Genomic DNA, 13,258 nt, shown 5'->3' on the forward strand with positions numbered 1-13,258 from the left:
CGAGAAGGAACATAGTTGTGATGAAACTGCCTATTCTTGTATTTTTGACAGAAAAGTGAGATTTGAGATCGGCCTGTAATTGACTAATTCTCTAGGATCAAGTTTGCGTTTTTTTAATAAGAGGTTTAATAATAGCCATCTTAAAAGTTTTTGGTATGTATCCTAGTGATAAAGATGAATTAATGATATTAAGAAGAGGATGTATGACCTCTGGAAGCATCTCTTTCAATAGATTAGTCGGTATAGTTACATGTTAATTTTGATGATTTAGACAATTCTTCCTCTCCTAAAACAGCGAATGAATGTAATTTTTCCTCAGGGACACTACAATGCACTGACTGTAGTAGACGGTTGCATGGTTATAATTTTCTCTGTAATACTGTCAATCTTGCAAATAAAGAAGTTCATAAAGTCATTACTACTGTGCTGTTTGGAAACATCAGAAGTTGAAGCTTTATTTCTTGTTAATTTAGCCACTGTATAAAATAAATACTTAGGGTTGTGTTTATTTTCTTCTAAGAAATTTGAAAAATAAGGCTTTTCTTTATGCAAAAAATGCTTTCTTTCCACGAAAAGCAAAAAACGTCTAGTTTCGTTTTCTTACAGCTGCGCTCCATTTTTCTGGCTGCTCTCTTAAGGGCCCGAGTGTGCTCGTTGTACCACGGCATTGGATGAATTTCTTTAATCTTCTTTAAGCTCAAAGCAACTGAGTCTAGTGTGCTGGTAAAGAGAGAGTCGAGTTCTTCTAAGCTATCTGGTATGCTAAGGTGATGAAACTGATCAGGAAGATTATTTATTAAGCGATCTTTAGTGGTAGAAGTGATAGTTCTACCATATTTGTGGCAGGGAGGCAGTTTTGCAGCCTTGACTAAATGTAGTATACACAAGACTAGATAATGATCATGTCATCGCTCTGCTGCAGAATTTTAATGGCATCAATATTGATTCCATGTGACAATATTAGATCTAAAGTATGATTACGACAATGAGTGGGTCCTGACATGTGTTGTCTAACACCAATAGAGTTTAAAATGTCTGTAAATGCCAATCCCAATGAGTCTTTTTTATTGTCTACATGGATATTAAAATCACCAACAAGGACTTTATCTGCAGCTAGTACTAACTCCGATAGAAAATCAGCAAATTCTTTGATAAAGTCTGTATGGTGTCCTGGTGGCCTGTATACAGTAGCCAGCACAAATGTCATCAGTCTGAGTCAAGTCGAGTCGAGTCAAGTCAAGTCATTTAAAACAAAGTTCTCATACTCAAATCCTATTTTTATCCTAGTTGTATTATATAGACAGCCTTATGTAGATCAGCCCATCTCTGATTCAAACATATGTTCAGTCACTTATTGCTTGTTTCTCTGTACAAACAAACAATTACAAAAAACAGGTCTTTATTTTTGAACCCTGTCACATGATCCTTCAGAAATCATTCTAATATTCTTATTTGCTGCTTAAGAAACATTTATTGTATACAATAGTACAAAATATTTGTGTATAATATTTTTTTTCAGGATATTTTGATGAATAGAAAGTTCAAAAGAACAGTGTTTATTTAAAAAAGAATCTTTTGTAACATTATAAATGTCTTTACTGTCACTTTTGATCAATTTAATGCGTCCTTGCTGAATAAAATTATTAATTTCTTTAATTTAACAGGCTAATAGATCAAGACTGTTATGGTGTGTATGATAATTGATTTTTGACCCTTTGACCTACATTAATTATTTCAACGATCACATGACTGAACAATAATGAAGTTAATGCTTGTATTGTTGCACTTTCATATCAGAAATTTCTGTATATATTTTCTTTATATATATATATATATATATATATATATATATTATTGGCTGACCCAAACCAAACCATTATAGAAATGCACAGAACTGTCTCAAGTCATCAAGTTTTTAATTAATTAATGTACATAGTGTATTTTTTAAATTTTATTTCTTTATGTGCATCTCTACACTTTTTTAAATTAAACTTCAATTACCTCTTTTATTTTTTTAACCTTATCTTAAAAATAAATAAATAAATAAATAAAATCCTTAATAAATAAAATATTTAATATTTTTCTTAACTTTATCTTTACCTTGACTGAGTCTGAGAGTGAAAAGGGTTGATGCAAACAGCAGATGGCAGTAAAGCTTTAAGTTTCAGATCCAGTGTGAAGAAGAAGAAGGAGAATCACCTTCAGGATTTGTTTCTCTCAGTCTTTCAGGTTTTGGAAGCATAAACTCTCTCTCTCTCTTCTTCAGCAGTATTTCAGTCGTCATGTAAGTTCATTATTCAGTCACTGTTAAACTATTGCGCCAGAACGCCCACCACACACCAGCTTATTGGTGGAGAGGAGACCGAGTGATGAAGCCAATCAGTATGTGGGGATGATTGACCATGATGGACAGAGGCCAATGGGCAAATCTGGCCAGGATGTTGGGGTTACACCCCTGCTCTTTTCGAAGGACATCCTGGGATTTTTAACGACCACAGAGAGTCAGGACCTCGGTTTAACGTCTCATCCGAAGGACGGTGCTTTTTGACAGTATAGTGTCCCCATCACTATACTGGGGTGTTAGGACCCACACAGACCACAGGGTGAGCACCCCCTGCTGGCCTCACTAACACCTCTTCCACCAGCAACCTAGTTTTCCCAGGAGGTCTCCCATCCAGGTACTAACCAGGCTCAGCCCTGCTTAGCTTCAGTGGGCAACCAGTCTTGGGCTACAGGGTGATATGGCTGCTGGTTTAGTTTTTTTTTTAGTTTAGTGCACTATATCAGCAAGAGTCAACCAACAACTGGAGAAATATCATATTCATACATGGAAATATGATCCTAAAATAAGTATTTCAGAGCTTAAATGTTTTAGAAAACAAAATAAAAACACTGGACCATGTTTCTCTGTCAAAATATCTATAATGTTTTTGTCTGTTAGCTCTTTTGTCTTGATTCTTGACGTGAGTTTAATCTCTGATTGACTGTTTGTGTTTGTTCAGGTACCATGAAGCTGGATTCGCTGGCTAGCCAGGTAAGTTTCAGATTAGTTTGCCCCAATCCTGGGTTTTAGGTACCATGACAGTGACTTGGCTTTTAGCGGTGTATCTTACGCACCACAGCTAACTGCTAAGGGGCAGTTATGTTCTGGATAAGAGATCTCAAACCGAAATTGGACCAATCAGATGTGAGCAAAGTGATAGTGACACTTCCTCCAAATGAAAGGTGACTATATAGTAAATAACAAGTATTTAAAGATGAAATTAGAATTAGAATTATTCTATGATTTATATAATTAGTATATGATTTACATTATTGTTAATCCATTACACACAAGTAATTTTAGTTTAACAGTTATTATTAAAGGGATAGTTCACCCAAAAATGAAAATAATGTCATTAATTACTCTCCCTCATGTCTTTCCACACCCATAAGACCTTCATTCATCTTCAGAACACAAATTAAGATATTTTTGATGAAATCTGATGGCTCAGTGAGGCCTGAGCAATGACATTTCCTCTCTCAAGATCCATTAATGTACTAAAAACATATTTAAATCAGTTCATGTGAGTACAGTGGTTCAATATTAATATTATAAAGCCACGAGAATATTTTTGGTGCGCCAAAAAAACAAAATAACAACTTATATAGTGATGGGCAATTTCAAAACACTGCTTCAGGAAGCCTCGGAGCGTTATGAATCTTTTGTGTCGAATCATGATTCGGATCGCGTGTCAAACGGCTGAAATCACGTGACTTTGGCGCTCCGAACCGCTGATTCGACACGCTGATTCATTTATGATCCGAAGCTTCCTGAAGCAGTGTTTTGAAATCGCCCATCACTATATAAGTTATTATAACACTATATATCATTTAAATATTTCCTATTTGAAAATATCTTTGTGTAAATCTGTATGTTAAATGAATAATTGTGAATATTCAGCAATATTATTGATCTGATTGTTTTCTCCAGAGCTGCTTTATAGATGAAATTAATTAAATTAATAACTGATGATCTTTACACAGTTATTGAACCGAACTAAGAATTCAGAATTCATCACAGTAAAGCTGCTTTTAATCATTTATATTGTATAAATCACTATAAAAATAAATTGATTTGACTTACATACAGTGGGTACGGAAAGTATTCAGACCCCCTTAAATTTTTCACTCTTTGTTATATTGCAGGCATTTGCTAAAATCATTTAAGTTCATTTTTTTTCCTCATTAATGTACACACAGCACCCCATATTGACAGAAAAACACAGAATTGTTGACATTTTTGCAGATTTATTAAAAAAGAAAAACTGAAATATCACATGGTCATAAGTATTCAGACCCTTTGCTGTGACACTCATATATTTAACTCAGGTGCTGTCAATTTCTTCTGATCATCCTTGAGATGGTTCTACACCTTCATTTGAGTCCAGCTGTGTTTGATTATACTGATTGGACTTGATTAGGAAAGCCACACACCTGTCTATATAAGACCTTACAGCTCACAGTGCATGTCAGAGCAAATGAGAATCATGAGGTCAAAGGAACTGCTTGAAGAGCTCAGAGACAGAATTGTGGCAAGGCACAGATCTGGCCAAGGTTACAAAAAAATTTCTGCTGCACTTAAGGTTCCTAAGAGCACAGTGGCCTCCATAATCCTTAAATGGAAGACGTTTGGGACGACCAGAACCCTTCCTAGAGCTGGCCGTCCGGCCAAACTGAGCTATCGGGGGAGAATAGTCTTGGTGAGAGAGGTAAAGAAGAACCCAAAGATCACTGTGGCTGAGCTCCAGAGATGCAGTCGGGAGATGGGAGAAAGTTGTAGAAAGTCAACCATCACTGCAGCCCTCCACCAGTCGGGGCTTTATGGCAGAGTGGCCCGACGGAAGCCTCTCCTCAGTGCAAGACACATGAAAGCCCGCATGAAGGACTCCAAGATGGTGAGAAATAAGATTCTCTGGTCTGATGAGACCAAGATAGAACTTTTTGGCCTTAATTCTAAGCGGTATGTGTGGAGAAAACCAGGCACTGCTCATCACCTGTCCAAGAGTGTCACAGTATGCATTAAGCAATCCACAAATCCTGTGTTTCCTTTAATTATAAAACACTCAATTTATCAATTGTCTAGTTTTACACACAATGCGTAATTGGTGTCAAACCCTACACTGTAAAAAAAAAAAAAACTACAGAAAAACAAAAACAAATGTAAGTTATTTAGTAGTACTCAATTTAAGCTTGTAGAAATTAAAGCGTAAATATCAACATTATAAAATTAAGTAAAACTACTCAACTTTTCTGATACTGGTGTTCCCATCATGCACTGGGCCTTGAATAATTAATGAGGTCAATTTTTTATCATTGCTTTTGTGGTTAGGTTTAGTAACTTGCCATTTTGTGACATTTGGAGTTCATTTTCTACTCAAAATGCCACAATCACACTCAAAAATGTTCCATCTAATGTTACCGTCATTGTGTGTACCAAGTATTGAGGTCTCTGTGTTCAAGAGTAGCATTACTTCTAATATGTAGATATGGTGTCTACACAATATCTAATAGTATTACTTGCCTCGATGTTTCTATGTAAAGAATAAACGTTAGTAGCATGGTTTCATTCAGTGTTATATTGTTTGTGTAAAATGTATTGCAAAAGAATTTTCAACTAAATAGAAAATACTCAACTTTTTAATGGTCAAGTTAAAATTACTTATAATTTTACTTATCTTAGCTAAGTAGAGTAACTTAAATCCATATTTGAAATGTACTTAAATAGTCTATGTGTGCAAAAACTTGCAAAAGAAAAAGTAAACTTTATCTTTATTTTATTTTATCTTGCGTTATTGGAAGACTTTGCAAACAATGCGCTCCACAGAGAGCGCGTTTTCCAAGATCATGCTGATCTGCCTGGCAAGAGCTCTCTTTGCCATTATTGCGGTGAGGAAAAAAAACAATTACGTGATTTTTAAAGGGAAGTGTTGTCACCATATATGGTTCATTGGAGGCGTTTCCGAATGCTAATGACCGTGAACGTGAACGGGCATGGTACTTACGCACATGTGAGATTTATCAACAATGATTGCTTACTCATGTGCGTAAGAACTGCGTGCGCACGTTTGATAAATGCGGATTTTCTTGCACATTCTAAATTTCATTCGTTGGACAAAATATAGAACCTTTTCTACGCACTGTTGATAAATGAGGGCCCAGACCTTGGGGGTCAAACGGGCTCAGACATGCACAGTTCAGATCACAGTGAGTACACCGTTTAACAAAACGCAGGCAGGTGAAATCTAATATTTTATCATCCAATGGCTAATGATGGTAGGTTAGTCGTCTAGCATGACAATTTGGTTGCAAAGCAGATTCTGCATTGCTCAAAATGAATAAAAACATTGAAAAAATTAAATAATTATGTTGACACAAATACAAATACAAAAAAATTAAAATTTCACCAAATATTTCATCTCTCTTTATTAACCAGTGTCTTTGCTGCTGACCTTTGGTCACACTAATAAGCATAAATGACATTAGTTAAACATCACATTTGTGTTTCTTTTTTTCCTCTTGTTTTTATTGCTCAAGTATAGTGTTGAATGTTCTTCTAGTGCATCTGACTTTTCTGCAATCCTGTGCAGCTGAAAGGAGTGTTTGAGCTGCGCCCTCTACTGGACAGGTGTGAATTTGAAAGAAAGAAAAAAAACTATATACACAGGTATATACAGAGAGAGACAAAATCATGATTCTGTCAAAAGGATAGGGTTAGACTGTAGACAAAAGTGGCCCAAAATGACTTCTTGGCTCAAATAATTTTTTCCTTTTTTTAAATAAACCATCAGATTTTTAATATTCTTATTTTTGGCAACTTTCATGTCATACTATGTGTGAAATTAGTTCAGACAGCAAACAATTTAGCTTGGTTTGATAGTACAGCTTTCCCAATACTGATGTTTGGTAATTAGAGATGAAACGGTATGAAAATATATTAAATCACGATGATCAATATGATCACAGTATTGTTAAAATGTGCTGGAAATCTCCAAAAAGTACTGACATGGTGAAATTATTTACAAGTTTTACATTTAAAATAAACAACAAATAAAAGTACATCTTATTTGTATAAAACACTAAAAACAACATTATCAATATCCTGATTTACAAATGACAACATAACTGACAACTATTTTCTGATAACATATAACGTTCAAATAAAACTTTGAAAAACATTTCATAAAACGGTAAACCTTACATTTAAGCTTTTAAAAAAATAAAATGTTTAAGTTAAAATGATTTAAAAGAGGTATTTTCTGCCCATAAATAGTGCTAGACACCTTATCCGAATTGTTTAAAATTGTAGACATAAGCTTGTTTTTCATCAACCGGTTAAAATGTTTAGTTGTTCATGAAAATACTGTCCGTTTTTTGGCCAGAGAAAAACTGTAAATCTGACACTGGGTGGCGCTTATGGAAACTCAGTTTCCGGTAACGTTAACCTCCGTAATTCAAACAAAGAATCAATGCGATTATAAACACTACAGGCAGTGGAGCGAAGATGAAAACAAAATGCCATCGAAACTTTTCTGAAGACAGACAGAACCTTCATAGGTACATTCATATAATTAATTCATTCATATATACAATCATATAATTTCTCTTAGCAAACATTTAAAACCTCTCAGCTTTCTGCCATGTTCTCACACAGAATGAAACGTGCGCATGCGTGAGACTGTAGCTTAATAATGCTGGACGGTATTTATTTATCGCGAGTTGTTCAAATCGCGGTAATCGAATGCGGTTTTAATAATAATTCAAAAATGAAAGAATAATGCTAAACGCTGGGAATTTTATCATGATTTATCATCAAATCATTTCATACCTATTGGTAATTGTAGCACCGTCGTTTATTTCAAGTACCTCTTCAGCAGTGACATTAGTGTCTGGTTACGCCACCGTGTAATTACCGTAATATTGAGATGACAACACGTGAGGTTACATTCGGGAGCTGTTCCCGTCCTCAGACTGGGAATTATGCGTTTCTATGGCACATAGCTTACAAACTGTAATTACGAGCTCTATGAGGACGTAAACGCTTTTTACGAGGCAGAATCTCGTAGTTACTGTAATTATGATATGGCGTAAACGCAGAAATGTGTTGATGATGTCAGTGGGTGTGTCTAATCTCATTAAAGGGAGCTTGTCTGATGGATCTCTCCATTCACATTGTCTTCTTTCAACAGCGGGTCCATTTCAGTCCCTGAATCATTCGCAGTGTTTCCTGAGGATTCTGAAAGACAAGAGAGACAGAAATTTAAAAGAGAAGAAACAGTTTTGCTATAAAATATTTTTGCAATATGAATCTCAAGAGAGGTTTTTCCTTAAATTTCCTCAAAAACAACAGAGAAAGTAGATAGAGGAGAAGATTGTCTGTTATTGAAAATTTAATTCTGAGTCTGTTCCTCACAAAAATGATCTTAAGGCTTCTGGACTGATCAATTACTAAACTCTTAGGATGTTTTTTGTCAGTTTTGGAGATTGACAGACATGCTCACAGAATGTGTGAACACTGTTGCGATTTATTTTGCTGTAATGACATTTTTCCTAATGTAACACATATAAAACATGCTGAAAAATTATTCTTATTCTTTTAAATATATAATAAGAAGAAGCTCATAATATAAACAGCAATGATTATTATCTGACCAATTAAATGCAGAGAAACAACTGCAAAAATTTGCTGGACATACAATGGGATTTAACCCTCTGGAGTCTGAGGCTGATTTGGGGCCTGGAGAAGTTTTGACATACCCTGACATTTGTGCTTTTTTCAGTTGTTCATAAACATATTAAAGGTCCCGTTCTTCGTGATCCCATGTTTCAAACTTTAGTTAGTGTGTAATGTTGTTGTTAGAGTATAAATAAAATCTGTAAAATTTTAAAGCTCAAAGTTCAATGCCAAGCGAGATATTTTATTTAACAGAAGTCGCCTACATCGAACGGCCAGTTTGGACTACATCCCTCTACTTCCTTCTTTAATGACGTCACTAAAACAGTTTTTTGACTAACCTCCGCCCACCCGAATACACAAAAAAGGGGGCGTGGTCTTGTTGCGCTCCCACGGAGAAGAGCAAGAGTTGTGTTTGTAGCGTGTGTTTGTCGCCATGTCGTCGAAACGCTGTTATTTTCATCCCGCAGTCCAATCACCTTTGTTTGGCCTTCCCAGGGACGCTGTACTTAGAGATCAATGGTTACAATGTATGTTTAACTCGGTTCCCGAAAATTATAATCCACTGAGCGCATGCATCTCCACGTTATGATAAGAGGCGTGACCTTTCCGGGCAAGATGCGCTAAACTGCTGTCGAATCACAACACAGGAACCGCTGCACAATCAGAACTCGTTACGTATTTCTGAAGGAGGGACTTCATAGAACAAGGAAGTCATCAGCCCGTTTTTATGACAGTGGAAACAGCGGTATACAGATAAGTAAATTATGTGAAAAATACTGTGTTTTTTTACACGCGAAACATGAACACATGTTATATTGCACACTATAAACACAATCAAAGCTTCAAAAAAACCACGAAAAACAGGACCTTTAATGACAAAGGTGTCATTACACTGTATTCAGCACAAACTAGGCTACAATAATATGTGAGGAACATGTAAGCACATGTTTGTGTTTTTGAAGGAATAACGTTTATGCGTGGTTATTGAAAAAACAAAAAAATTAAGTCACTGAAATAAGGCCAAAAATATATATTAATATATTAAATCTGTGTTTACAAGACTTCTGGGTATTGGAGGTTGTAGACTAGAGTTTTTGCTTCAAAATTATGTAAAAATTATAATGCCTGCTTGTTCATATAAAACAATATATTGATTTAGTTTTTGTAAGACACTTTTTGTCAAGAAACAGTATGCGTGGAGGCGTGAATCATCATGAATAATGGCTCATTTACACCTGAGAAGACAAAAGAATCGCATAAAGAACCTCTAATGGTGCTGCATATTAATGAGGCCTTTCAGTCAGGTAGGCTGTGAAAAAAACCTCTGTAATCATGTCTCAGCTCAATTTAAAATAATGGTATTCTATTATATTCTTTAAAATATAATGTATTTCTGTGATGCAAAGAGTCTGAATATAGGCTTTTAGTTTAAAAGCAGAGTTATATTTATTCTATATTCATTGTTATCACTATGAGCGCTGGTGTTTTCAATTCATACTTGTAGCCAGAGGGCGCTCTGTACACCTTTAGTCCACAATTTATTCCAAAGAATAAGAGGACATTTCAGGAATGGTGTTTTCAATTAATTCTTGCAGTCAGAGGGCGCTCTCTGTGCACATTTAGTCCACAAATTATTCTAAAGAAGAAGAAGAACCAGGAACTAACGGCATGTCTTCCAGAGGTCGCTAACATACAGGCTTTTACATACAGATAACACTTTTCAAGACAATAAATACACGATTGAGACGATGAATGCATGTATTGCCTCTGAATTTGCGTCTGAATAGCACTGGCTCCGTGGGCGTGGCCGCATTAGCGGATAATGAGCTGAATCACGGATTTCTGACGTGTCTCTTTTCATACAGATTACATGAACACAGAATTTTTGTTTTCGATATGACTTATATGATTTAAAACCTGACATTTCAACGTTTCTTTAGACCTAAGTCTATTTTTTTTGTGATTAGTATTCACTAAGTTATAGTTCATTTTCTGAGAACTATCAGATTGGAGTTTGTTCAGAGGGAGAGGAGAGATCACGCATCATGTTAGTTTTCTTTATTTTACAAAAAGCACAACATTTTGTTTTTACTCTGAGTGTATACAAATAAAAGAAGATATTCTATAGTTTCAATTGATGTATTACTTATGTCTCCATGACAAAAAATGACGGAGTAAGTTTTGCTGCAATGTGAAAAAAAAACTGACGCCGGCGCGTTTTCAGACCTCAGGGAGTTAAAGGATTAGTTCACTTCAGAATAAAAATTTCCTGATAATTTACTCTCCTCCATGTCATCCAAGATGTTTATGTCTTTCTTTCTTCAGTGGAAAAGAAATGAAGGTTTTTGAGGAAATCATTCCAGGATTTTTCTCCATATAGTGGACTTCACTGGGGTTCAACGGGTTGAAGGTCCAAATGTCAGTTTCAGTGCAGCTTCAAAGAGCTCTACATGATCCCAGACGAGGAATAAGAGTCTTATCTAGAGAAACCATCGGACATTTTATAAAAAATAATAAAAAAGTTATATAGTTTTTAACCACAAATGCTCGTCTTGCACTGCTCTGTGATGATCCACGCATGACGTAATCATGTTGGAAAGAAGTACTGCAATAGGGTGAAAAACTCCATCTCATTTTCTCCTCCAACTTCAAAATCGTTTGTAAAGGGCGTTTGACTTAGTCTTTACATGTTCACTTTGATGTAGGCGGAAGTACCGATCCAGTGTTTACACGTGTGATCTTTCCAACATGATTACGTCATGCGTGGCGCATCATAGAGCAGTGCAGGATGAGCATTTGTGGTTAAAAAGTATATCATTTTTATTTTTGTTTTAGAAAATGTCCGATGGTTTCTCTAGATAAGACTCTTATTCCTCGTCTGGGATCATGTAGAGCTCTTTGAAGCTGCACTGAAACTGACATTTGGACCTTCAACCCGTTGAACCCCAGTGAAGTCCACTATATGGAGAAAAACCCTGGAATGATTTCCTTCATTTCTTTTCCACTGAAGAAAGAAAGACATGAACATCTTGGATGACATGGAGGAGAGTAAATTATAAGGAAAATTTATTTGAAAGATCGCCTTTTCAGATTCATGAACTGTTTTGGTCATCTATATAAATATAAAGCCATTAAAGTAATGTTGTTCTACTCACCAGTGACGGTCACATTGAATCTCCTGAATGTGGTCTGTTCCCTGTTGATGATCTGTAGTTTATAATGTCCAGAGTCTGTGGTTCTGATGTTTCTGACCGTCAGAGATCCGGTATTCTCGTCCAGCTCCACTCGGCCTGTGAATCTCTCATCAGTTTGATCTTTGCTTGTAGCATTTGCAGCAATGAGACTGTTTTCAGCTCCAAACGTCCAGAGCAACAGAGAATCGCTCTGAATTTCAGCATCATTCTCAAGAGGGACGGAACCTCCCACCGTCACTTCCACTTTCTTTACTTCATGTCACAGCAGCGCACAGAAAAACACAAAAGCAGAAGACAGAATACATGAAATCAAATGTGTTAAAGATAATCAGAGTTGTATTTTGAAGCAGTAGCAAGAAATCTGCAGTTTTCAGGCCAAGAACTATTCAAAGAACATTGAAGCTATTACAATAGCTAATGTAGAAAATATAATGTCAAACTGGGTTAATAACTATTATAGTGAATTGACGAGAGGCATTTTACTTCAATAAAGACATTTTTTGATATTTCTGAGTCAATGTTATGAGAATAAAGCTGAAAAAAATAACATCAAAGAAGTCGGATAGCAGAGCTAGGATTAGGGCCAAACAATAATACAGAAATAAAACCATTTTGGGATTAAAGTCATTATAATGTGAGATTAAACTCGTTACATTTAGAGAGAAAAAGTCAAACTACAATGTTGAGAATAAACTAACTAAATTTTGAAAATAAAGTCTTGTTTCGAGAAAAAAAAATCATTTCATTTTGAAAAAAAGAGTAAAATGTCGAGAATAAACATTGGATCAGTGTTCATTGCTGATGACAGAGTTGGATCTCTTAGTCAAGCTATATTTTAGGCTCTTTCAATAACAAAAATATCAGCTTTAGCTAATTATAATCAAATAATAAGTAGGCCTAGCGTATGAACTTTAAAAAGAATAATTTCACAGTTCTCGATTCCAACTCAATTTTCCAACTTTATCTCCATACAGGCAACAAGTTCACTTCAAGAATGAAAAAAGTGGCATTGATGTGTTTTACTGTAAATGTGCAAACGGAAACAGACAGATAAATTTATTCTCGAAATTTAATGCATTTATTCTCCGAATTTTTTCTGGAAACGACGACTTGTTTCTCTACATTTAAAAAGTTTTTTCTCGAAACACAACTTTATTTCCAAACATTTTATTGCGATTTTTTTTTCTCAAAGTATTCTTCCCCTTGAAACATGACTTTATTCTCAAAATTTAATGTGTTTATTCTGTTTTTTCTGGAAACTATGACTTTTTTCTCTAAATTTACCAAGTTTTTTCTCAGAACACGACTTTATTCTCAACATTTTATTTCAGCTTTTTCTTGAAATTTC

This window comes from Megalobrama amblycephala, linkage group LG1 (assembly GCF_018812025.1).
Source record: "Megalobrama amblycephala isolate DHTTF-2021 linkage group LG1, ASM1881202v1, whole genome shotgun sequence".
Taxonomy (NCBI): Eukaryota; Metazoa; Chordata; class Actinopteri; order Cypriniformes; family Xenocyprididae; genus Megalobrama; species Megalobrama amblycephala.